This window comes from Eubalaena glacialis, chromosome 11, assembly GCF_028564815.1.
Source record: "Eubalaena glacialis isolate mEubGla1 chromosome 11, mEubGla1.1.hap2.+ XY, whole genome shotgun sequence".
In the NCBI taxonomy this organism is placed as follows: Eukaryota; Metazoa; Chordata; class Mammalia; order Artiodactyla; family Balaenidae; genus Eubalaena; species Eubalaena glacialis.
In genome coordinates, this window is record NC_083726.1 from 19,466,578 (window position 1) to 19,493,982 (window position 27,405).

Genomic DNA, 27,405 nt, shown 5'->3' on the forward strand with positions numbered 1-27,405 from the left:
TTTCCTTGCCAGCCTCACTTTTCGGTCATCAGACACCCCTAGTTCTCAGTACATTCTCTGAACCATAAGTGCCAAGGATGCTCACCCTGCCCCTGCCTGCTGTGTGATGTGCATTCTTCCAGGGCTGAGCCCCCAAGGCTGTTCTGTGAACACTCCTAGGAAGGGCCACCACCTTACAGGGGCACCAGGCAGGGCTGTGATTCAGGATAGAGCCAGGATGGAGATGGAGTGGTTGATAAAATATTTAAATAACCTGAACAGCTGCTATAAGCTTCCTACGTGATCCCTTATGATCCAACCACTCTCCTGGTGCCCCAGAACATTCTGGAAGCCAGCCACTGGAGAGTTAATACCTGGCCCAGTGACCTGATCCGGTCTACCACTGATGTCAAAACTAATGAGTGGATGCCACCAGAGCAGTTGTTAAATATTTTGAATATCATCCCTAGCCCCAGGCACGGGCAGAGCAAGGGGTACTCTCTGGGAAACTTTTCCAAGGATATCAGAAAAGCTCCTTTCTCCATCCACTTGCTAATGCTTAAAACCAGACAAAACTTTTACTGCAATTAGAAAAGATTCCTACAATTTATTCATTTATTCCTTCATCATTGCTATTGTCTGAATGCTTGTGTTCCCCCAAAATTCATGTGTTGAAATCCAAACCCTCAAGTTGATGGTTTTAGAGGATGGGCCCTTTGGGAGGTGATTAGGTCATGAAGGCAGAGTCCTCAAGAATAGGATTAGTGCCCTTATAAAAGAAGGTCCTTCTACCATGTGAGGACACATGAGAAGGTGAGAAGGTGCCACCGATGAACCAGAAAGCAGGGCTTCATCAGACACAGAATCTGCCGGCACCTTGATCTTGAACTTCCCAGCCTCTAGAACTGCAAGAAATAAATTTCTGTTGTTTATAGGTCACTGAGTCTATGGTATTCTGTTATAGCAGACTGAACAAACAAAGACAATTCAATATCTGAGACACTCTTATTATGTGCCAGGTACCTGATTAGGCTCTGAACAAACAGCAGAATACAAGGAGGAGAGAGAGAGAATAGAAATAGAGAGAAAGAGAAGGAGAGGGAGAAAAAGAAAGACAGATACAGACAGAGAGACAGAGAGAGGCAGAGAGAGACTGGAACTTGTCACCTATGATTGAACATGCAAGCATTTGAGGAATGTTCAAGATTCATTTATTCAACAACAGTTATCAGCCCTAACAATGCAGCAGGCTGTGTTCTAGGTGCAGGGAAACTGCAGGGAATGAGACCAGGACCCTCCATGCCTGGAGTTTCCTTTCTCATGGAGAGAGACAAACAATAAACATGAACCACTTGTACTGATAATACAGTAACTGAAGAGAGTGAAGGAAGAACGGGGAGGGGACCTGACGTTCAGGCTGTCCAGGGATGGCTGTTTTATTATGATAAAGATGATCTTGTATCCACCTTCAATATTTCAGCCATTATTTAGTAACAAACTATTAACTGGTAGTACCTATAATGTGACTGTATCAGTCCAGGGAAATGTGTCACAGTAGTTTGTAGCCTGTGAGTAGTAGTACAAACTACTCATAGCCTTCCCAGTTATCTCAAGACATGATGCAAAGGTTTCAATAATAAATTGTGTCTATTAACTTTCTAAGATTCATGAGGAGTTGGTGAGTGCCTGAATTTCTGATGCCTCTGGATCATCATTTTGAACCGTAGTTGCTATTAATTATATCAATTGCACTGAACACTGAAAGTACAGAAAAGACTGAGCCGTAAGGATGTTTGACCCCAGATACTCTTTGTAAGTAGGCCTTTCTCCTTATGAAATTATTTATGTCACTTGCTTTTCTTATCACTTCATTTTTTATAAAGTAGGACAAAAAGTGTCTGTCTAATGGAAAGGTCTTGTTACTTTGGTTCTACTTAATCAGGATGTTGCTGTAATTCAGATATAAGCAATCTTCTTGTTCCAAAATTTGAGGTGAACCTCCTCTACTTTTCTGATGAAGGCCGGTCAGGACTATTGCTCAAAATCTGGCGAGCCATAGAATGAGCCTGCTTTAAAACTGTTGAAAATCCCGGGGTCAGCTCCAGAAAATGTTGGGCAGAGAATCCCATTGTCATCTTTGAGTTCCAATATTGAGAACGCTCACTTCAGTGCCTCTTAATTTTATCTTTCACAGCATTGGCACTACCAAAGGGTCCCCATCTCAGTTGATAATCTTAGTTTTTTTGCTGCTCTCTGGTTATCATGCCCTGGCTTGAGAGAGGAGCTTGAGGAAGAGGGGCAGCTTGGTGCTCCTGACTATGAATTTGATTTGATCCATCTCCGTTAAAGAGAAACTTTAAGCGTCTGGTCTTCCAAAGCACATTTCCTGTTCAGACAGCATTGGCTGCCATGCCTTTGGACAACCTGTTGGGTAGAGCATAGATGAAGTCATTAACTGTCTGGGACTGTGCTGGATTCTTCTCTTTCATAAATGTTCCTTGGCTACAGGTAAAGAACACTGCTAAGCAAGGCAAGGTCTATGAGAACTAATTTTAAGCCGACAGACTTCCTGCATCCTAAAAAACCTTTGATTTTGGCTGTCTGTAGGAAATGGAGATTTCCTTTCAAGACAGTCAAACTTGGGATGGATATTCTCTTTCTTGACAGCTACGTACTTTGAGCCACTGGGAAAGTGTACTTGCTCACTCAGATGGATACAATATTCTATTTTTGCATTGTGCAGAGACATGATCTATAACCCAACTGGGAGTGTATTTTTTAAAATTACCTGTTTCCTTTTATAAATATTGGAACATTCAACAAATAGTTTTTGAATGCCAAATCTATGCCAGCACTAATTCTAGACCAAAAGTTCTCAAACATTTTGGTCTCAGGATCCCCTTACACTCTTAAAAAAATTTGAAGACCCCAAAGAGCTTTTGTTTATGTGGGTAGTATCTATCAATATTTATCAATTTCTAAATTAAGACTAAGACATTTAAAAAATTGATTGATTGATTTTAAGTCAATAATTCCATTACATATTAACAAAAATAACATTGATAAATTTTATAAAAGAGCTCTATTTTTCAAAACAATAAAAAAACTAGTGAGAAAAGTGACATTGTTTCAAAGGGAACCCTCTTGCTCCTTTGGTGGGAATGTAAATTGATACAGCCACTATGGAGAACACTATGGAGGTTCCTTAGAAAACTAAAAAGAGAACTACCATATGACCCAGCAATCCCACTACTAGGCATATATATATCTGGAGAAAACCATATTTCAAAAAGATACGTGCACCCCTATGTTCGCAGCAGCACTATTTACAATAGCCAAGACATGGATGCAACCTAAATGCCCATCGACAGATGAATGGATAAAGAAGATGTGGTACATATATACAATGGAATATTACTCAGCCATAAAAAGGAACAAAACTGGGTCATTTGTAGAGATGTGGATGGACCTAGAGACTGTCATAGAGAGTGAAGTAAGTCAGAAAGAAAGAGACAAATATCGTATATTAATGCATATATGCGGAATCTAGAAAAATGGTACAGATGAACTTGTTTGCAAGGCAGAAATAGAGACACAGATGCAGAGAACAAACGTATGGACACCAAGGGGGGAAAGGGGGAGTGGGACGAATTGGGAGATTGGGATTGACATATATACACCAATATGTATAAAACAGATAACTAATGAGAACCTACTGTATAGCACAGGGAACTCTACTCAATGCTCTGTGGTGACTTAAATGGGAAGGAAATCCAAAAAAGAGGGGATATATGTATACATATAGCTGATTCACTTCGCTGTACAGTAGAAACTAGCACAACATTGTAAAACAACTATACCCCAATAAAAAAAAAGAAAAAAAAAAAAGAATGGAGAAAAAACAAGTGACATTGGTTCACATTTTTGTGAATTTCTTTAGTATCTGGCTTTGTCTGACAGCTCTGTCTTTGCACTCTGCATTCAATCTGTTGTGATATGTGTTTTGGTTAAAGTATATTTTAAAAATCTGTTTCTCATATATTTACGTAACTAGAAAAGGGAAAGTGATTTGATAGCCTTTTTGGATAACTGTGGCTAATCTTTGATGCTAAAATAAAACTCAATTAGTAGTGAGCTCTTAAAAGTTAGCAGCAATGAGGATTTTGAAACCACATCAATTAATTTTTCATATCTATTACGTTAAAATCCATTGGTCTATCTTGCACTCAGAATGGTTCCTTTAACCATGTGTAATTTTGTAACTTCATGCATTGTTCACTATGAAAATGATAGTTCCCTGAGTTATTCAGGTAGTCTAAAAGTTGACACACTGCATCACACTATACATATGCTATACTTTTTAAAATCACATATTTGTTAATATCACCAATTTCATCAGAAAAAAACCTTTAAGTAGTGGGAAGCTGTCAAAATGATGATGGCAGATGCAAGTTTTCCAAAATTCTAATTTTCACTTGAAATTTTGAATTTTATCACGGGCAACTATACTGTCAGCTGTTTTCCTTGCAGTGGCATTTTAATTCATTTTTGAGAAAATGTCTGTCGGATACCCACATATAAATAACCATAGTTTGACTGTTGGTCGTTCTTTCAAGTAACAATGGTGTTTCATGAAAAACGCAGCTAGTATAGCTCATACCAAACAAGCACACAAATGCTTTTCTTCAACACAAAGTTTCTTTGTCACTCAAGGGGAATACTTCATGGTTGCTTTCTTTCCATCACATAAAATATTAAAAGGATGTGTACTCAAGGGTCACAATTTTAAAACAATAGTTTTTATTGCTTCATCAAGGACATTCTTTAATGAAACCGGCTTTTTTCCGCCCTCTAAGGACATTAAAGTGAGGAACACAATGAGTAGTTGTACAGTTTGATGCCACTGCTTGATTCGTGCTAGGGAGCCAGCAGCTTTACCCATCACTGCTTTCATACAATCATTGCAAAATGTTGACATAATGAAAAAGACATTTAATGTCTAAGTATTATTATGAAAACAGTTTCATTGGTGGTTCATGGACCACGCTTTGAGAACTACTGTTCAAAATACTGAGAATACTCATAAAGTTCCTGCTATCATGGGAATTACATTTTTCTGGAGGCCAAGCCTTGAGGGAGAAGATAATACACAAATAAATGCATAAGCTAATGTCAGAGAATTAAGTGCTAATATGAACATATAGCAGAACGGTGCGCTAGAGAAGAAAGACTAGAACAAAAGGATTACTTTATATTGGATGGTCAGGGTAGGCACCTTTGAGGGGATGACCCTGTAGCTGAGCCCTGAAAGACAAGAAAGAGCCAGTCATATAATGATCTGGAGGAAGAAATTTCCAGACAGAGGGAAGAGGTAGCGCAAAGCTCTGATGGGATTGGGTTTGGTGGGTTCAAGGAAGGCAAAGGAGGCCAGTGTGACTGAAGCTAGCAAATGCGGTACCTAATGGCAGGGGATGTGAATATAGAGGTCACATCCATTCATAGGTCCACCTGCCAAGTGGCATAGCGTTGTGCTGACAGAGCATGGAATTTGCATTCATGTTATGGTTCTGTTATTTGCTAGTGGGGTGACCTTAGTCAAGTTAGAGTCATTAGGTTGGGTTTCCCAGGAACCAGGCTCTGAGGTGGAGATTTGCATGCAGGATGTTAACTGGGGAGGCCCTGGGGATCCACACCTAAGAGAAATGAGAGAAGGAGAACTGGGAAGAGGCCACAGAGGCTCAGGAACTGTGATGAAGTTGTTACAGTAGGTTCAGAAACTGTGAATCTGGGCTAACCCTTCAGAGATGTCCCGAATCGAGGCAAGGGGATGAAGCTTTGTACACTTTTCTTGACAAGTCAGTAGATGTGGGCTATCCTGGGAGGCAGATCTGACTTTGTGCAAGACAACTCCCTTTCCTGGGGAGGGACTCAGTGGTGACCCATCAGCAGCCTACAGTTTTGGCAGGAGGAAGGGGGGGTCTTGGTGCTAAGGGGAATCTGGGTGGCACACTGCAACATCCACTACACTTAGCCTCTCTGAGTGTCCTTATCTATAAACTGGAGATAAAAATCAGAATAATGGAGTGACTCAAATAGGATAATGTATAAGAAAGGATTTTATTGACAATGTGATTATGCAAATGGGGGTTGTTGATGTTACAGGGAATTTATGTGACTTTAGTGTTTCTGCCATGAATCCTTTACGATATTTGAACCTACTTGTAATAGTTGTGTCATGTAGGAATTTATCTTCTGAATAGCTGGACTTTCTGAGATAACATTATTTTAACAAGCCAGCAGGTGAGCTACTCTGGAATCATTCCTGAATGTCAAAATATAAATCATGTTTAGTTTTTTTTCCCATAGATACCCCTATATATAGCCTTTTCTAGTTGATTAAAAATCATATCTATCACCTCTTGTTTTTCTCCTCTAGGGACTGTTGTCATGAATTACTGGATCGTATTCTCATGTTAGTAGGTAAGAAATCTGCCCAGTTCTCACCGGTGATTATTCTTTTCATTCATTATTGTCTTGCTAATAAATTTAGTAAAACTAGGCTAGGGATTTCTTGCAGGAAAAGAAAAGATTCCATGATAAATAAGTTTGGGCAGCAGCTGTTTAAGCAGTTTACTTACTGCAAAACTTCTTGGGGCCTTTAATAAGCTAATACATTGTGATCCCTAAGTATGGAGTGTTGTATGAGGCATAAGACAATGTACAGTGCAAGAAAGCATAGATTTTTCTCCTAATAACTAAAATTCTGAAAAGCTAACTTTGAGTCATTTTGGTTAAAATTGAATATAATGATTATAGGGCTTCAATGAATCTCAAAGTTCACCTGTCATCTAGTTCATCCACATACCTACCCACCCTTATGTTATAGATGTTCAAACAAAGGCAAATTCAAGAGTTTAGTACAGTGAGGTAATTCTATTTCCAGGAAGTAATTTCTGGAGAAACATACGAGGCTGAGCATGATCCAATATTCAGCCCATCACACTGTCAGGCCCGTCATCACCTCTCGGTCCAGGCAAATCACACTGCCATGTGGTTCCTGGACTGTACGGAGGGACAACAATTTCACTTTCAGTTTATTATTTGGCTCCTCTCAACACACCAAGCAGAAGTTTAAATTTTATTTCAAGATGTGAATTGTGAAAACGAATTTTATTCCAATCAAAGCCTAGTCAATTCTAGTTTCTTAAGAAAATACTTGGCTGTTGGCAACCAGGACCTGGTTGCAAGGCTCAGACGTGGTGTGGACAGGGCCTGGGATTAAGACCTTCTGATTAAATAATGGGTGAGAGGAAGAAGTGGAATTTGAAGGGAAAGTAGAGCAAATGTGAAAGAAAAACAGGTATCATTTGATTTCAGGCTATTGGAAAAGCAAGTGTAGATGCCTGTGTTAACTCTTGTTCCTCTTGTTTGCTCACTAGAATACTGGACTGAGTTATCTTAGATCATTTAATGCCGATTTTAAAATTTAGCAATGGTAAGTGTGCATCATGGTTGATGCACATGTGAGGAGATGGGATAAGAGAAGACTTTTTTGGTGCTATGGTCCATAAAATTAGCCATGCATGTGCTGTCCTTTTCTGAAGAGTGGGGAATACCAGACTAGGAGCCAGAGACCTGAGTTGAAGTCTTGGTTTTCTTTTTTGTTTTTTTTTTTTAAAGTGAGTGAGTTTTTGTTTTTTTTTTTAAATTAATTAATTTATTTATTTTTGGCTGTGTTGGGTCTTCGTTTCTGTGCGAGGGCTTTCTCTAGTTGTGGTGAGCGGGGGCCACTCTTCATCACGGTGCGCGGGCCTCTCACTGTCGCGGCCTCTCTTGTTGTGGAGCACAGGCTCCAGATGCGCAGGCTCAGTAGTTGCGGCTCACGGGCCTAGTTGCTCCGCGGCATGTGGGATCTTCCCAGACCAGGGCTCGAACCCGTGTCCCCTGCATTGGCAGGCAGATTCTCAACCACTGCGCCACCAGGGAAGCCCCGAAGTCTTGGTTTTGTCATGGATTGACTGACATTGTCTCTTGGGCAAGTCACTTCATTTCTCTGGACCTCTGTGTCCTCCTCAATCCCAGGTTGAGGCTGAAATGGATGAGGTAACTTCCAGCTCCAACATTCCAGATTTCTTTGCCTCTTTGACTCTTAAACATTTCTTATGTTCTTACACATTGACCCACTCCCCCATTTCTGGTAGGATCAAGGTCAAAGTTTTTCAACTGCTGTTCAAGGCCCTCTAGCTTCTGACTCCATCCTCCCTTGTCAGCCTCCTCTTTTAAGCTAACTTATTCTTCCAGTGATGTGTCTGCTTTCCTGATACCTATTCAGATTCAGTTCACATGTAAGGCCAGCCCTAAGTACTACCTCCCTACTGAGTCCTCCTTGACTACCTTTTCTGGGAAAGATCTCTACCCCTCTATTGCTGATGGCCATTGCTGTGTCTTTGGCCCTACCTGTTTACTGTAGAGTACTCTTAGTTCTTTTTTCCCATATAAATGTTTATCTCCACAAATATACTGGCAAGATCCAATGGGATTTTTTTTTTTTTAACTCACGACCTGGTAATGAAGAGAACATAGTGGAAGTTTGTTAACTAATGCTTTTTGATTGATTGATGATTTTGAAGATTTCTTATTGTTTTTAGCAATGGTGATGAATTAATTCACACATTCTAACTTGGGCTAATGGAATGGTGACAAACAACGCAGCTGATGTGGGCCTCTTTAGCTCTCTACTCTCGATAATTATACTACCATCTCCTTATCATATCTAAATGTTCTGTGCATTCTCATAATATTCACCAGTGCTTCATGAACATAATTTCATTCACACCTTACAATCACCCTCTGCAATAAGAACTATTTGGTGATTAGAAAGTCTTGTCAAAGACATGTTTAAGTCACTTGCCCTTGGTCACACAGCTAGCCTATAACAAAGATGAAATTTGAATGAAGACCTTCTGAGTTCAGGGTCAAAGTTCTTTCCTGGAGTGGTCAGGAAGAACATACAATAAGAATAAGAAAGCATTATAAAGTGCGCTTCATACCCAATATGCTATAGAAAGTCTACTTAGAATGTTCTCATTTACAGGATTTCTTTTTAGTATCTGACTGGGCTGGGCTAAAGGAGAGCTCCTCATCTCACGGATCCACTGTGGACAGAGAATGAGTTACAACATGGAAAAGTATGGGTTGCTACTTTGGAAAGTCTAAGAGAAATTATGGAAGAAATGCTGATAACTTCAGTCTGTAGGAATTGGTGTGGAAGGAACTAGCGATTATTAGAGGTGTGGTAAGACTGTACCTGAAAGCTACTGATTTTAGGAGACTTGGTATTGTGGCAGGAGAAGCAACATAATGATGCCCTGCAGTAAGTGATCAGGCCAGAGAAACATCAATGACTGTCAATGTGACCTGGGGCAGGTCACTTAACATCTCTAAGCTTATTCTCTCCATCTGTGAATGGATACAGCAAAATCTGCTTCACACGTTTGTCGAAAGGATTAAATGGTATAATTCATTTACTGAACACATATTTGTTGAGTGCTTATTATAGATCTTTAGATCTTGGGGATTCAACAGGGAACAAATTAGACAAAAATCTTTGCTCCCAGAGATTGTCCAGCAGAGACAAACAATAAATAAAATAAATAAGCAAACTGTATAGTATATTAGACATTGATAAATGCTAGGGTGAAACGTTAGACAAGGAAGTGGAGGAGAGGGTGCTGTTAGGTGAGGATGGGTCAGAGAAGGTCTCTTTAAGAAGATCACATGGGAGCAAATCTAGAGTGTATAAGGGAGCAAGCTATGTAGATAAGCAAAGAAAAAGTAAGAGGCAGAAATGGTCCTGAGACAGAAATGTGTCCAAGGAAGAGCAAGGAGGCCACTGTGGCTGAACAGAGTGGATACAAGGAAAGAGTAGTAGGTGATAAGGATAGAATCAGGTCTTACAGGTTACCATGAGGACTTCGGCTTTTAATTTACTGAGTGAGGTGTGAAGCTTTTGGAAGGTTCTGAGCAGAGCAGTGACACGATCTGACCTAGGTCTGAACAGCATGACTCTGGCCGCTGTGTTGAGAACAGACTGAGGGAGCAAGGGAGAAAGCAGGGAGGCCATTGGGAGATTGTGGCAATAATCCCAGCCAGAGATGGGGAAGAGCCTCAGAGCAGCCAGTCTGAAAAGTAACACAGTTTCTCCCACTGTACTGTGTGGGCACCTCCTAAGTACCCGCTAGTTCTCTTGTGCATCAGGGCATACTGAGCAGCTGTGGAGACAGACTTCCCTTGCTGTTTGGTTGGGGCCAGACATGGAACCCCAAATGCCAACCCCCATAGGCCAAATACAGAAAATTCTCTGAGCTAGCTAGCCGCTGTCAAGATATGCTGGTGACTTCAGAGGCATCATCCAAAACAGGGAAGTTTCCCTTCACCATGTGAAGGGACCACACCCAGAGGGATGCCAACTCAAGCCTTTCTCTAGTGCAGGATGTGGGAGGGCCTTCTGTTTGTTTTAGCAATCAAGCAGATCACATTATAGGTCAGGTCAGATTTCAGTTTCCCTTAGGATCAGGTTGGCACTGGCATCACTGATGTAGTACATCCTGGGAAGTCTTAGCCTGGTCTCTCTTGGGAGCATAGTTACCAAACCACAGAAGAAAACAACATGTGCAAGACAGTTTCCACTGTAATGAAATTCTCATTACCTAGAGTTGCCTCCTCTGCTATTTAGAGGCAGGTGGAAAGGGCTTTTTAATGAAATTACTATTTAAAATGTTTCAGATTACCTTAAACAAGCATTGGTGGATGACTGGCTCCCTTCCACACAGACTAGCCATCTGATCTGACCAAGCCGTTCCACGCTTTCAGCTGGACATACCTTGCATGAAGTCTTCGACATGGCAGCTATGTAGTTGGCTTTGCCAACCCCGACAGAAAAGCCAGGCAAGCTTACCCCATGTTCTGATGCTAAAGCACTTCATTTAAGGATTTGGTGAGCAATGCAGCCTGCCCCAGGTTATCCCAGACCTAGCAACCCACAACCATGCAAAAACACAGAGGTTTCCCCCAGAGGCCTTCTGCAGCAGTTCCATGGCCAAGTGCATTTTTGGCACCTGGAAACACAGCCTTCTACTGGAAAAGTTTGCTTGCTACCCACCCTCTAAAAGCTAAGAAATAGGGCCAAGGTTGCAGAGAGGCTGTACCCATTGAAAAGCAGCCATCTCAACTCTCTCCCAAAGGGGTAAATGTCCAGGAACTGAAGTTCATACAGCACAGCCACTAGTCTGTCTTTCCTTTGGGAGCCATCAGTCTCCTACATCACTTTGAAATGGTTCCCATGTTGACTGGAGCTCTGTAGCCTGTGTAGGACGGGGTGAAGAATGCAGCTCCCTTTCTACTACAGAAACTCTTAAGGGAAACGACCTGGGTTGCTTTTGTGTCCATGAATGTGGTCGGAGAAGTCCAGAGAGATGGCATTACTCTGTTACTCATCCAGTAGAAGCAAAATAGTGATAGCTATAGTGACAGCAGCTGCAGGATCAGGAAGATCAATCTAGACAATATTTATTTCTTCTTCCCATGGAATTGTACCACAATTAAAGGCCATAAATAAACTCATCTTCAATTCTAGTTTCTGGAATTCACCAGCCTTCAGAAGTATTACTCTCTAATATGCAGAACTAAAGCACGTACCCCTCCCCATGTTGCTCTCTGCTCCTAGCTTCCATACTGAGACTCCTCACACAAAGTATGCTGCATCTTTTCTTCTATATGAACCTCTCTTCTGTGCAGATTATGTGACTAAGGTTTTCAATGTTTCCAAATCAAAGCCCTTGGCAGAGGTTTGATGTTTTTCCAGGATCACTGTTGCATATTAGCTTTGCAAATGCAGACACTCTGCTGAGAGCAGACATGCCTATCTGTCCAAACTCAATTCCCATTCTGAGTCTACCATTTTAGAATAAAAGTGGATGGTGCTATGATGTCAGACAGACCTGCATTTAAATCTTAGCTTCTCCAACTACTAGATGGGTTACTTTGATGGTTTTATGACCTTTCAGAAACTCCTCCCCTGTATCTTAGGGACAGTAATACCTACCATTATGAGTTGATTATATTAAAATTGCCCAGCATATATCAAGTGTTTTGTTCAATGAGTAGATAAGTAGGTACGTTATAATAATAAACCTTATTATAACTTCCAGTGGTGAGTTGTCTTTAAGAAATTCTTTAATAATCTTACAAAAATAAAAATGTGCTTATGAAGCAGTACTTAAGTATGTCAAAAGTGATTACCAGAGTATTACATAAACCATATTAAATGACAAAAGTCTCTAGAAGATTAATAATGAAGAAACATGAATTCAATAATAGAAACTAGTACCCAAAGTAAGATGATTGATGAATTAATATCAACCTGGAAGCAAGTTTCTAGGACCATATGCCTGTCAATGATTTGGATGAAGATACAGATTGCATGTTTATCAAATCTGTAGATGGCAAGAGACTAGGAGAGAGAATGAATATTTTAGGTAACAGAATCAGAATCAGCAACCATCTTTACAGTTAAATTGATAGGCCAAGATGAAATATAGTAAAGATCAATGCAAGCTCTTGTACTTGGTTCCAAAAGAAAGAACAAGGTCCATCCATGTTGTTGCAAATGACAGGATATCCTTCTTTCTCATGGCTGAGTAATATTCCATTGTTTAAACATACACCACATCTTCTTTATCCATTCATCTGTCTATGGACACTTAGGTTGTTTCCGTGTCTTGGCTATTGTGAATAATGCTAGAAAGAACATGAGGTGCAGATATCTCTTTGAGATCTTAATCTCATTTCCTTTTGATATATAATCAAAAGTGGCATTGCTGGATCAAATGGTAGTTCTATTTTTAATTTTTAGAGGAAACTCCATTCTGCTTCCTGTAGTGGCTGTACCAACTTACATTCCCACCAACAGTGCACAAGGGTTCCCTTTCTTTACGTCTTCGCCAGCTTGTTATCTTTTGTCTTTTTGATGATAGTCATTCTAACAGGTGTGAGATGATATCTTGTTGAGTTTTTTGATTTGCCTTTTCTTGATGATTTGTGATTTTGAGCACATTTTCATGTATTTCTTGGCCATTTGTATGTCTTCTTTGGAGAAATATCTATTTAAGTCCTTTGCCCATTTTTTAAATAGGATTATTATTATTATTATTATTGCTATTGAGTTGTATGAGTTCCTTATATATCTTGGATATTAACTTTTGATCAGACGTATGATTTGCAAATATTTCCTCCCATTCCATAGGTTGCCTTTTCATTTTGCTGATTGTTTCTTTTGCTGTGCAGAAGCTTTTTTAGTTTGATGAGTCCCACTTGTTTACTTTTGCTTTTGTTGCTTGGGCTTTTGGTGTCATATGAAAGAGCCTTCTCCTTATATTTTCTTCTAGGAGTTTTGAAGTTTCAAGTCTTATGTTAAGTCTTTACTTATTTCTGAATAATTTTTGTGAATGGGGTAAGAAAGGGGTCCAATTTCATTCTTCTGCAAAAGAATAGCCAGTTTTCCCAGCACCATTTTTTGAAGAGACTATGCTTTTCCCACTGAGTATTCTTGGCTCCCTTGTCAAATATTAGTTGACCGTGTATGCCAGGATTTATTTCTGGGCTCTAGATTCTGTTCCATTGTTCTATGAGTCTATTTTTATGCCGATACCATAACATTTTGATTCCTACAGCTTTGTAGTACAGTTTGAAATCAGGAAGTGACTCCTCCAGGCTTGTTCTTCTTTCTCAGGATTGCTTTGGCTATTTGGGGTCTTTTGTGGTTCCATAAAGTTTTAGGATTGTTTCTCTATTTCTGTGTAAAATGCCATTGGAATTTTGATAGGGATTACACTGAGTCTATAGATGGCTTTAGGTAGTATTGGCATTTGAACAATATTAATTTTTCTGATTCATGAACCCAAGATATCTTTCCATTGATTTGTGTCTTCTTAGTACAATTTGGCATTATACTAAGTGAAATAAGTAAGAAAAACCGTGTATGATATCACTTACGTGGAATGTAAAAAAGCCAAACATAGAAACAGAGAGGAAATGGTGGTTTGTCAGGGGCTGGGGCGTGGGAGGAAATGGGAAGATGTTGATCAAAGTGTACAGACTTCCAGTTATAAAAGGAATAAGTTCTGGGGATCTACTGCACATCATGATGAGTACAGTTAAAAATACTGTATTATATACTTGAAAGTTGCTAAGAGAGTAGATCTTAAATGTCTTCACCACATTAAAAAATGATAGTTATGTGAGGTGATGGGTTAGCTAACGTTATTCTGGTAATCATTCTGCAATATGTGTGTCATATCAACATGTCCATCTTAAACTCACACAATATTATACAACAGTTTTATCTCAATAGAGCTGGAGGACAAGAAGAACATTCTCTACTGGAAAGAAAAAAAGAATGAACAAGATGGGAAAGGATAACATTGGTGTGGATAAAAAAATGCTTAAGGATCTTAAGGACCAGTGAACTCTTTAGAAATACATACAGTAGTTCAACTGCCCAGAAAGCTAATGAAAATACAGATTGTATTAGTAAAATCAGAACATAAATAATTAGAGAATTTTATATGAGACTGGCTCCCCCAAACCTAAGTAGACATGTAGACAAATCGGAGGCAAATACCTAGGATGGTAAATTAATTTTGCATAATATTATATGATTGAAAGTAATGGGAATGTTTGTTCTAAGGAAGGCTGTGGTTGTTATTTTCAAATACTGTATATAGAGAAGGAATATGTATGGTGTTTCCCAAAATGGGGTAGTCATACCACCACCAACACATTAATCATACATTAATAATACTGTTAGTTAATAATACATTAATACAAATAATACATGTAATTAATAACATACTGATAATATTTATTAGAAAAAATAGAAAACAAACATATCAAACCTACAATTTCATGGATATTATTGCTCAGTTTTGAGATTAAAATAGGTGTTTATTTACAATGAGTTGAAAGGAAAAGGATTAAGTTTATAATAGCGTGAGCGTGTGGTATGACAAGTATCATAGGAGAAATATAGAAATAAGAATCATGTGGATAGCAGATCAGATTTCTGGGTGACCCCAAGGGAGAAAGTGAAAACCAATGAGTAGAAGCTGCCTGAAGCAGATTTCAGCTCAACATATAGTAGACTTTCCAATCAGCTCATTCCAAATAGCTTACCCTAAATGTGAACAAGTTCTCCAACCCATAGGCTAGAGGGTACTTGGTGGGGATGGAGTAGAGGAGATTAAACAGTCAAGTAAACAGTCGGACTAGGTGACTTTCAGGCCCGCTCTGGCCCTGTTATTGTATGACTGAGTTCTCCATCAAGTTCACTCAGCACAGAGACTCCTGGCCTTTTGGTGTTAAGGAAATCTGTTTGTTTCACTTTATTTGGAAAATGTTAGGAGGACATCGAGACTGCATTATCAGAGATGCTCTGGGTTCCTATTAGACTGGGGCTGGTAATGACTGCCTTCAGGGCATTAATTTCAGCTAATAGCCATGGCACCCATCTCCAGCTGCGACATATTAGGTGGAAGTCATCCCCTCATCCATTCCCACTTAGTTTAGTCTGGAAAAGAAGACAGTGTTCCCCAATAATAAAAACGGGATCTGGGGAAAGAATGTAGCTTCCCCTTAAAGGAGAAGGAAAATGTGTGTTCTCAGGCCACTGGTTCCTTTACTATCTGTGTGTATAGGTTTGAAGCCCTGGGCAAGTTACTTAATATCTCTGAACTTCATTTTTTTTCTCATCCTTAAAATGAGGTACATAATGTCATTTATCACAGAATAGGAGTTCATTAATTCATATGTATTCTTATCGCCCCCTTTCTTTTCATCATGATTATATTTATGTAGCAAATGGAATTTTAGTAATAATGCTTCTAATTAATTTGTCCACTCATTAATTTGTTCAGCAGACATTTCTGAAGGTCATGAAACCAGGCACAGTGCCAAGTAAGCACAATGATATTCTCCATTCCAGAGACTAAAGGCCAAGATTGACAGCAGTACTGTTGGTAAGTTGTTAAATTGTAATAATACTCTACATTTACCCCTGCCTTGTATGTCACAAAATACATTCACATAACATAATTTTGTTTAAATTTTCTCCCAAGTCCTGGGCTATAGCAAGCTCCAGGAAGGCAGACACCATATCTGTCTTGTTGATTACTATATTCCCCATCCCTCCCACAGAGTCTGGCACATAATGGGGACTCCATAAGTATTAGTCAAAAAAATAAAGGAAGGAATTGATGAATCAATGAAATAAGCCAAAAAGAGAGTCATCAGTAGCAACATTTTACAGGCAGAGAAATAAAGTGTCACTGGCTTTGGTATTTATCAGCCACTGAGTAAAGGAGTAATTTCACCAAGTAAACCACTTGTGGGGGAGATGGCATCTTACCCTTCCATTTTCTTGGACACTTACAGCAAATTAAGAACCAAGTAATGGGACTTCCCTGGTGGTGCAATGGTTAAGAATCCGCCTACCAATGCAGGGGACACGGGTTCGATCTCTGGTCCGGGAAGATCCCATATGCCGTGGAGCGACTAAGCCCGTGTGCCACAACTACTGAGCCCATGTGCCACAACTACTGAAACCCCTGCGCTCTAGACCCCATGCTCCGCAACAAGAGAAGCCACCACAATGAGAAGCCTGCGCACCGCAACGAAGAGTAGCCCCCGCTCGCTGCAACTAGAGAAAGCCCGCGTGCAGCAACCAAGACCCAGCACAGCCAAAAATAAATAAATAAATAAATAAATAAATTGTATCCAGTTTAAAAAAAAAAGAACCAAGTAATGCAAAATGAATGTAATCTGTAATCGCAGTGGTAGTAATAGCAACAATAACAGCTAACATCTACGGAGTGCTTACCATGAGCCAGGCTTTGTTCTAGGAACTCCATGCGATCATGTTGACAACGCTCTTGGATGGTATTCGGCAATGTCTTTGTGGCGTATTGTATCTTCATCTGCTTCAGTGGAGTCTGTATTGTCCCTTCTTCACATCTTCCTTCAGTGGCAGAAATTATGAGCTCCTCAAAAGTAGGCTCTTTGTCTTATTCAGATCTGCATTCCCAGCACCATGTTGTACATATAGCAGGTGTTCAATATGCCTTCGATGAATAAATCAATGATCTAACTCAAGGTCAGAAATGGAAATGCTCAATGGAGCCTAGAGTCAGGAGAAAAATCTGAAGAAGGGGACAATTGAATGAAACCTCAGTCGGACTTTGATCGACAGAGAGTGAGAATGATGCGTTAGGAGAACTGTAAGAAGATTGCGTGTCTTGCCTAAAGACTTGGATGGGATGTGGGGTGGGGTGGAGCTGGATGACCTCTTAGCCTCTTACGGGATCTTCCAGTCCTTGGTGCCATGGATCAGATACTTGGTTTCAGTCATCACCCTGTTCTTTTGCCCTTTTGTACCTTGGTCAGCTCTACTGGGTTACTATTGAGTTCTATCTCTGCAAGCAAAGTAGAGTAATCAAACCCTATGAGACAGATCTTCTTTCATCATAGGAGAGCTTAAGGTAAGAACTCTGTGTTTCTCCCACTAGCACTGGCCGACGTATGCTCTAGGAGCAGTTCTCCCAGGGGATAACATGGATTTGTGAGAAAACAAAAAAGAAAAGGTTTCAGTGCTCAAATATGTGTGGGAAGTAGAATTTCATCGTTGCATAACTTCCCAGAGCTTTTACTATACAAGCCTTCATTAAACACTGATTCTCTAACGAGGGCTTGGGGAGCATGGTGTACAGAGAATTCCTAACTTTTTCACCATGGGCCTCAGGAGAGTATGTGAATGGAATATCACATAGGACTGGTACTTTACAGAACATTATATTCTATGGGAAGTACCATGTTAGACCTTTCATCAGGGAAGTACTTGTCTGTTTCTTAGAGTCCTTGGATACTTATTAATTCATGGACCTTCTGCAAATACAAGAATGTTTCTTTCTCCTTACCTTCTCCAGTCTTCTTCCAGGGGTTTTGTCACGAACGGTCTCTGATCCCCACATCTGCCCGTTTTGCACGCTAGAGGGTAGCATTGAGCCTGTTTGGAATTTCCCACACTTGGGACTGAGAAAAAGTATGATGAAATTGCCCTTCCTTTTCACATAAATCAGGGGGACTAAGTACCAGCAGCTGTTGCTCTTACTGTGAAAACCATTGTGATGGGCAGGATTTTGTTCAAAATCCCTAAATTCAAAAGTTCTCGAAAACCCCAGGCCAATTCTTCTCAGAAATTTCTCTGTCTGTACTTGCGTGCCTGGGAGGATCAAGTCTTCATCCGGGTTCTCTAGGGCTTTGTGAGTGAGGGCAAAATAATGACAGAGTATACAAAACTCACTAAATAAATAAAGATATTTCCCTCTTTTATCCTATCTGGAGTCTTACAAAGGTTGGAGTGAACTTGAAGCATGCAACAGAGTTTAGTCACAGAGATGCTTCTTAGCCTTGATTTAGTTTCTGCATAAACTCTGTGTCTTTCTCTACCTATCACCAGTTCTAGCCTTCCCATCTTCTACTCAATCTTCAAGACTCACTTCAAACTCCATACCTCCTTAAAAATGTAAAACCTGAGGGAGTTGCCCTCTATGAACTCTTATGCTTAGCCCTGGATTATTAGAATCTTAGTGTGACCTTTTAAGAGTTTTCATTTATGTTCTTTTTTTTTTCTATCAACATTATTGTAGGGCCTCCAGAATCTTAGCTATATATTACACTTGCCTATGTTCCCCTGTAAGGATTTAGAAGCTTGACTGAAAGAAACAGACATCTGTTGAGTTCCTACCATGTAGCAGGCCCTGACCTAAGTCCTTTCATGCTTTAGCTCAATTAAGCTGGATTTTGACTGGCTGCAACATCTGTGCCCTTTTCGCAAAGTTGTAGATCATCCAAAAAGGACATTTGAAATGGCAGAACGCACAGGGTGACCTTACGTCCTGGTTTGCCTATGATAGTACTGGTTTACATCTGTCGTTGGGCATAATCATTAATAATGTTTCCTTTCACTCTCAAAAGTATCCAGGCTTTGTCTAGAAATTCTATGATAAACAGGCTCCGGAGTCAGACATTTTGGGTTTGGATTCTGGCTCTGCCACCCACTAATTATGTGACTGCGGGTAAGTTACTTAACTTCTCTGGGCTTCACTTCCCTCCAGGTAGAAATTAGGGGTGCTAATGCCTTCCTAATAGGGTTGTGATGAAGATCAAAGTTAATATAGTAACGTGTTTACATGAATGGCTGGCACATAGTAAACACTCAAAAAAGACAGTTATTATTGTCAAAATGGATTTGATCATGTGAGCAACCCCAGAAGGGCCCAAAGTGACTGCTGTGTGAAGTGACTCAGAAATGCGAGAGGAGCTAAGGTGTGAACGCTGATTTAAGGAGAGAGGAAACATTATAGCCAGTGAGTGGTGTTTTATAGTAGTGGTTCTTAAAGCATCAAGCCTAGGCCAACTGCCTCAGCATCCCTCGGGATTTTGTTAGAAGTGCAAATTTTCAGATCTTTTGAATCAGAAACTTTGGGAGTGGGGCCTGGCAATCTGTATTTTAACAAGTCTGCCAGGTGATTTTAATGTGTGCTCATTTTTGAGAACCTTGGTTCTTCTGAAAAGGAGAGGGGACAGCAGAGAAGCTTCAACCAGCAACAGAGCAACTTATTAAGCCAGGAAGGTTCCAGGTCAGTGAATCCCAGCACCCTCGTGCTGAAGGCAACCCTAGGAAGCTCTAGGCCAGATGTTGCAAACATAGACTCACAGCCTGAATGTGTATATCTATTTTGTTTGGCCTGTTAAAAAAAATTTAGCCAGAAATTACAAATCAGAGAACTTTACGTACAAATCCAGATTTCTAGCGTTCCTTACAAATTCAGAATATTTGGCACCTCTGGGTGGCCTTCCCCTCCAGCCACAATTGAGTGCAGTGGAGAAGCAGCTGCCCCTTTAACCAGAGCATGTAGCCTCCAGCTTCCCCTAATTCCCATCAGGTCAGCTGCACTTCTGTACTTGTTATCTGTCCTGTCCCTGTTCCCATTCACGACTTAGACACGGCCCCCTGCTTTTAGATGAGAAAGTGTAGGCCTGGAGAGTTTCCATGAGTTGTGTAAGTGTGTGACCCAGTCTCTGGACACAGCATGTGTTTAGGGAGGGTGGTCTCTGATCTTCTGAACAGGGTCTTGAAAGAGGAAGAATTTGAGACCCCTGAAGGGCTGCTCTTGCTGAGGTTCTTAAACTGTCCTGTGTATCAGAATCAACTGGGCCAAAGAGTTAAAATGCAGTTTTCCACAGTTGCCCCCTGCCCAGTCTGGTTTAATAGGGTTGTGTGCACTGGGCCCAGGAAACTGCATGTGAAAAACTCTTCCTTTCTTCCTCCTCCTTTACCCCCATCCGTGTGATTCCGAAGCAGGTGGTCCAGGGAACATACTTTGGGAAACCCTGAGCGATGTGAAACATTCCATGTGGGATCTATACCTCAGGATGGAGTGGGGCGGGGGGGACAGAGAACAAGATCTCATCACAGGCTGTGTGCAGAGAAGAGGGCCAGAGACATGGGGGGAGTTGAGTGAAGAGATTTAAGTGTGGTAGGGTCAGATAAAGTTGGGTTCTAATAGCCTGACAAAGGTTTTTTGTTTTTTTTTGAAATATATTTGACATATAACATTGTGTAAATTTAAGGTGTACACATGTTGATTTCATACATTTATATATTATAATATGATTGCCATCGCAGCGATAATTAGCGCCTCTGTCACGTCCCGTAGTTATCATTTCTTTTTAGCCAAACTTGTAAAAACAGAGAGTAAAATGGTAGCTACCAGGGGATGCAGGGTCAGGGGATAGGACAGATGTTGTTTAGGGGCACAAATTTGCCACAAGTAGTAAAAAAGTCCTGGAGATCTCATGCATGGTATAGTGAATATAGACAATAATATTGTGTTATACTCATCAAACTTGCTAAGAGGCTAGATCTTAATTATTCCAACCACTAAAAAAATGTAACCCATAAAAGGTAACTGCCCCGAACCAGATAGCCTAGCCTTTGACAGAAAGTAAAAAGAGTGCTGGTGGCAGAAAAAAAATATAAGGGTGAGATTTCATGGTGAGAGTCAGCAGCGATTCATCAGGGCTAAAGGGTGAGACCAAAAATGTCACCCTCTATGCCTCTGGCAGGATGAAAGGGTGTGTACCACGTAAGTTCCCTTTGAAGGATACTTCGACCATCCTTTAGTATAAAGCAACAAAAAGAAGGGGGAGCCCTGGCCTGAGGTCCTACCTCCATCCTTGTCTGGCTTCCCACCCCATTCTTTACAGTTTTCTGCTCCTTTCCATCTACTTATAATTGTGGGGTTTTTTTCCCCTTCCCTTCTCTATTTCTTTGTCTCTCTGTATCTCTCTGTTTCTTTCTCTTTCTCTCTCTTTCTGCTCTCTCTCTGTTCCTTTCTCTCTTCTGACCCCCTCCCAATATATAACTCACAAACTACACCAATAGTTATAACATCAAAAAATATTCAGGAATAAAACATCCATCACCATGCAAGGAGTATCCAGGGGAAGAAACCAAACCCCTGAAAAAAGTTTCTAAAGTAATAAGTCCTTGTCAGATTCCAACCAGCCTGGGCCTCCAAACGGAGAGGCGGAGGTATTTGTCTCCTGTTCCAAAGGCATGAGCAACTTCCCACAGAGCAGTTCCGCTCCCACTGTGCTTTTTCCTTTGACCGTTGCTGTCAAATGTGCTTTGTCATGTCCTTTTAGCACCAGGCCTGGCGCATTTCTCTGTATAGTAAAAGCTAATGAGCCGTATGGCTTTTGGCAGCATTGGGCAATATACATGGTCCATTTGGAGCAGAGTAAATCCTTGGAGTCTATAGCTGTGTGTGCAGCCTCAGGCTGTCCCCTGTGCTTCATGGGTCTGTAAATATCATAGCTGTGGTCACTGCTCAGAATTATTAATATTCCAGAGGCCTGCTTTGACCCTACCCCCTACTGAGCAGGCTTCAGTAACACACAGCTTCGCATTGGACCCCATCCAATTGGAATTTATGACTGGAAGTGGCAGGAGGCCCGTGTTACAGCAATGTCTCACCTTCAGCTGGCTCTATATCTCGGACCCTGAGGACATCATGGTATTTATTCAATTCAAATCCCATTTATGGTGCTTCTAATATGCTGAGCACTGAGTTTAGATGCTAGAGATGGTGCCATGACAAAGACTATGTATATGTATAGCTGATTCACTTTGTTTTAAAGCAGAAACTGACACACCATTGTAAAGCGATTATACTCTAATAAAGATGTTAAAAAAAAAGACTCAATCCCTGCCCCGAACAAAGTGATCTGGGAAGGGGACATGGACATGTAAATAAGGTCCCTGTATGCTCATAGATTTCAGGTCCAGCCCTTGGCAGGTTTTGGAGAAAAGCCACTCATTCTTCCATTTGCATCCCCTGAAGCCATTGCTATTCAAGCTTGGAAGGCAACAACACCTTGGAGCTTGTTAGAAATGCAGAATCTCAGGCCCCACCTCAGACTGAATCAGATTAAAGTTTGAGAGGCCATGATCTAAATCAGGCCTTAGCAAACCTGGATAGGTTAAAAAATCACCTAAGGCTTCCATTTTTAAGTGCTGACACAGCAGATTTGATATAGAGCTGGAGATTTCTTTATAAGCCCTGCAGGTACTTAGGATATAGCTGATCTGTAGACTGGCATTTGGGAACTAGCCTCTAACCCTGTGGTTCTCAAACTTGTTTGAACATTAGAATCACCTGGAGAGATTTGAAAAGTCTTGATGCCCAGCCTATACTCTGAGCAGTTAAATCATAAACCGTGGGTATGGGGCTGAGGCAGTAGTAATTTTTTTCCAGCTTTATTGAGAAATAATTAACATCCATCACTGTGTAAGTTTAAGGCATGCAGAAGGATGGTTTCATTTACATATATTGTGAAATGATTATCACAGTAGGTTCACCTAACATCCATCTTCTCATATAGATACAATAAAAGGCAAAAAGAGAACATAAAAAAGGAAAAAAATTCTCCTTGTGATGAGAACTCATAGAATTTACTCTCTTAAAAAATTTCCTGTATATCATACAGCAGTGTTGCCTATAGCCATCGTGCTGTAAATTACATCCCTAGTACTTATTTATCTCATAACTGAAAGTTTGTACCTTTGGACCATCTTTCTCCACCTCCCCTTTCCTCCACCCCCTGCCTCTGGTAACCGCAAGTCTGATCTCTTTTTCTATGAGTTTGGTTTTCTGTTTTTGTTGTTGTTTGTAAGATTCCCCATACAAGTGAGATCATACAATATTTGTCTCTCTCCGTCTGACTTATTTCACTTAGCATAATGCCTTCAAGGGCTATACAAGTTTTTGCAAATGGTATGACCTCCTCATTTTTTTATGGCTGAATAATATTCCATTGTATAGATACCACACTTCTTTACTCATTCATCCACTGATGGACACTTAGGTGGTTTCCATGTCTTGGCTATTGTGGATAATGGCAGCTGTAATTTTAACGTTCCTCCAGGTGACTCTAATGTGCAGCTTAGGTTGAAGGCCACTGCTCTAAACCAGTGCTGCAAAAACTTTAACCAGTATAAGAACCACTCCATACACAATCCCACAGGGTCAGCAGAGCTCCAGTGGTTTCTAATTGAAAAAGAGGTAGAACTAGGGCCGAAACCCAAATTTCCCCCCCCAGCCAGGGTACTTGCCACCTGCGAAACTGCCAGGCAGCATGGTGAAGGCTACCTTGGGACCACCTGGATCCCTAGTATGGGGCCAGTTGAGGAAGCTCAGACCTATATGGTTCAATAGCCTTAGTCCTCCTGGTCTCAGCTTGGAGGCAAGTTTCAATGGCTTGTTCCTTGTCTTGTTCTCCAGCCTGCTGGAGTCCCAGGAGTAGTCTTCTCAGCACACAGGGCTGTAGACATATTGGCTGTCTTTCATTTTCTCAAATGTATCCTTTTCCTTCCACCTCAGGGCCTTTGCTGTTTCCTCTGCTCGGAATGCTCACTCTCCTTCCCTCTCTCCAGTTCCTCCTTCAAGAAAGCCTTTCCTGGCCCTCCAAATGAGACCAGATTCCCCTATTGTATGCTTGTAGAGCACTTTGTACCTTTCCTTCATCACAGTTATCACAGTTTTAAATTATGTGTTTTGTTAATATTTGAATAATTTCTCTAAACAATTCCAATTAAGAGAGAAATCACAGCTCTTTTGCTTAGAACTGTATCCCAGCCACTTGCATTGTGCCTAGAACACAGTAGGGATTCAACGAATACTTGGGTATTCATGCACCACTCTTTCCAGCATTGGAGGTTCCAGGTCCCTTACGTATTCTCCCCACCCCACCCAAGAAGATCGCCACTTGCCAAGGCAACCACTTTAGCCCCTGCTAATCTTTAGGTATACACCACCTCCTTTTTGGATCATCATGAGCTCCCAAGTTCTAGACACAGTCAGTCCACCTGAGGCCCCTCCTCCATGTCCAGATATTATTAGCATCCCCCTTCCAACCACCCAAGCGTTCTGAGCCTCCATGGGCCCTTCTTGTTGCTGCCACTGTGGCACTGGCCCGGCAGTCCCCCAGGTGTTTTGTCTTCATCACAGTATTAAGCAGGAAATATTATTGTCAGTGTTCTAGGATATCTTGTGCTCTTTTTGTGTAAAATGAGAATAATAGTATCTACTGCAAAGGGTTGATGGAGAATTAAATGAGGTATTCTGCATCCACAATACACTGCCCAGTCAATAAATATTTAGAATTTTTATTACTACTAATAACTGCAAAAACCCCACTGGTGCTCGCTTCGGCAGCACATACACTAAAATTGGAACGATACAGAGAAGATTAGCATGGCCTCTGCGCAAGGATGACCCACAAATTTGTAAAGCGTTCCATATTTTTAATAAAAAAAAAAAATCCCACTGGACCCCGCAAAATGTTTTAGTGCTGCAGTTTGTACTTATTGAATAAGATGATGGGAAGCTAATATGGATTCGATAATAATTTTAAACGAGCTCACGCTTTACTGGTTGTGACAGCAGTAAATCCAACAGTATATCTAGAAGTGGAAAATAATGCTTATTTCCATTTTCAGAAAATGTGTGACATGTCTAAGGATTTAAGGGTCTTTTGTAACAATTCCGTGCCCTATTCCTCCCACACTGGGTTCTCAGGCTGTAAGCTGAAAGTACACACTTCGGGAAATGTTACACATACAGTCTCTCCTCTCTTATTTTCATTTTCCTTTAAGTATGCTCTGTCAAACAAGCTGGAATACTAGCCCTTTCATTAGAAGTTGCTGCTGTTCAGTCATATGAAGGTCAGGACTTTCAGCCCATCTACTTTGGGACAGAAAACTTGGAAGAGGTCAAAGCTGAGCCTTAGTAAACATGGGAGTAGGGGAAGGGAATCTCACTGTGGTTTCAATCCCACCAGAGAGGTTGTGGACAAACTAGAGAGGAAAGCAACTCATGCATTTATTTTTTTTCACTCAACAAATCTCTGTTGAACACCCTACCATGTGCCAGAAACTGAATTTAGCACTAAGGACTTCCTAGCAGTGTGACCTGAGGCAAGTTAATTAATTTTCCCATCCTCAGGTTGTTGCCTGTAAAATGGAGATGATAATAGGGTTGAGATAGGTATTAACTAAGATAATACGCGCAGGGAGGGACACATAGTCCGTGTGTGATGCAATGAGTATTCACTGCTGCTGCTGTTGTTCACGTGGAACAAGGTGGATGCAGCGTTGCCATCATGACATTTTGAGTCAAATGGGACACACAGAGAAGAGTACGCAGGAAATTACAATAGCAACTGATAGGAGGAGTAGAGGGGGTGCTGTGAGCATAGAGAGGGACACCTAATTCAGACTTCCTAGAGAAAAGGACATTTAAGACTTAAACTGAGACAATAAGGGTGAGTAGTAGTGTTAAAGAAAAAATTATTCTGGTGCCTGTTAAAGATGATAAGGAAGACTTCCTTCAAGAGGATCTATTGCAATGCCTTTTGGCAGAAGGGGAGAGAGCTCAGGCTCAAGTCTGAATACCAAGGGAGTGGAGATTTATAGCCAAGGAGCAGGACGGGGGTCAGTGGATAGAAAATTACTAAGAGGGTAGGATAATTCTCACTAAACTGACCAAACAGGATTCTTGATGAGGGCAGGCCAAGAGGATCAGATACCGGGGAATGGTGGGTAGGGGATGAGGGAGGTGATCAGATATTGAGGGTGATTCTCCAAATATTGAGGATGAGGGATTCTAGCTAAATTGACTTCAGAGGATTCTTGCTAAAACTGGACTCTAGAAGGATAGAGACCAAAGCCCACAGTCGAGTCTAGTTGAGCAGAGAGCTCAGAGGAGGCTGACTAAAATTTGGTCAAAGAGAGAACCTTTGTCAGTAGTTACACAAGTGGAGAGGGTCTGGGTAGAAGTACTACCTCATGGGAAAGTCTCAGGCAAATAGAAGCACATTCTGTCCTCTCTCACAAAGAACCGCCCATTTCCAGAAAGGGATTAACCTTTGCTGCACACTGGAATCACCCAGGGATCTTTAAAATATACTGATGCCTAGATCCCACCCCCAGAGGTTCTGAACTAATTGGTATGGTAAGCAGCCTGAGCTCTGGGTTGGTTTTTTGTTTGATTTCCAGATTTATTGAGATATAATTGATATATAATATTGTTTAAGGTGTGATGATTTGATATGTCTATATATTGTGAAATGTTCACTGCACTAAAGTTACTTAACACATCCTTCACCTCACATAATTACCATTTTGTTATTGTTGTTATACAACACAGTATTGTTAACTATAGTCACCATGCTGTACATTAGATCCCCAAATGTCTTATAACTGGACATTTGTATCCTTCTACCAACATCTCCTCATTTCCCCATCCCTCAGCTCCCGGCAACCACCAATCTGCTCTCTGTTTCTGTGAGTTGGCTTTTTTAGATTCCACATATAAGGGACACCATACAGTATTTGTCTTTCTCTGTCTGACTTATTTTACTTAGCATAATGCACTTAAGTTTCACCCATGTTGTCACAAATGTCAGGATTGCCCTTTTTTAAAGCTGAATAATATTCCATTGTGTGTGTGTGTGTATTATATATATATATATATATATATGCTATATTTTCTTCATCCATTGATCCATCAATGGTCATTTAGGTTATTTCCATGTTTGGATATTGTGAATAATACTGCAATGAACTTGGGGTGTAGCTATCTCTATGAGATAGTGATTTCATTTCCTTTGGATAAATACACAGAAGTGAGATTGCTGGATCATATGGTGGTTCTATTTTCAATCTTTTGAGGAGCCTCCTTACTGTTT

General features: G+C 40.7%; 1 non-coding gene across 1 annotated transcript; it reads left to right on the plus strand.

The window, feature by feature from the left end:
* Window positions 1-24,856: 24,856 nt before the first annotated feature.
* On the plus strand, window positions 24,857-24,963 carry LOC133101874 (U6 spliceosomal RNA). The gene has a single exon (XR_009702760.1). It is a non-coding gene; the product is annotated as a U6 spliceosomal RNA (small nuclear RNA).
* Window positions 24,964-27,405: the final 2,442 nt, after the last annotated feature.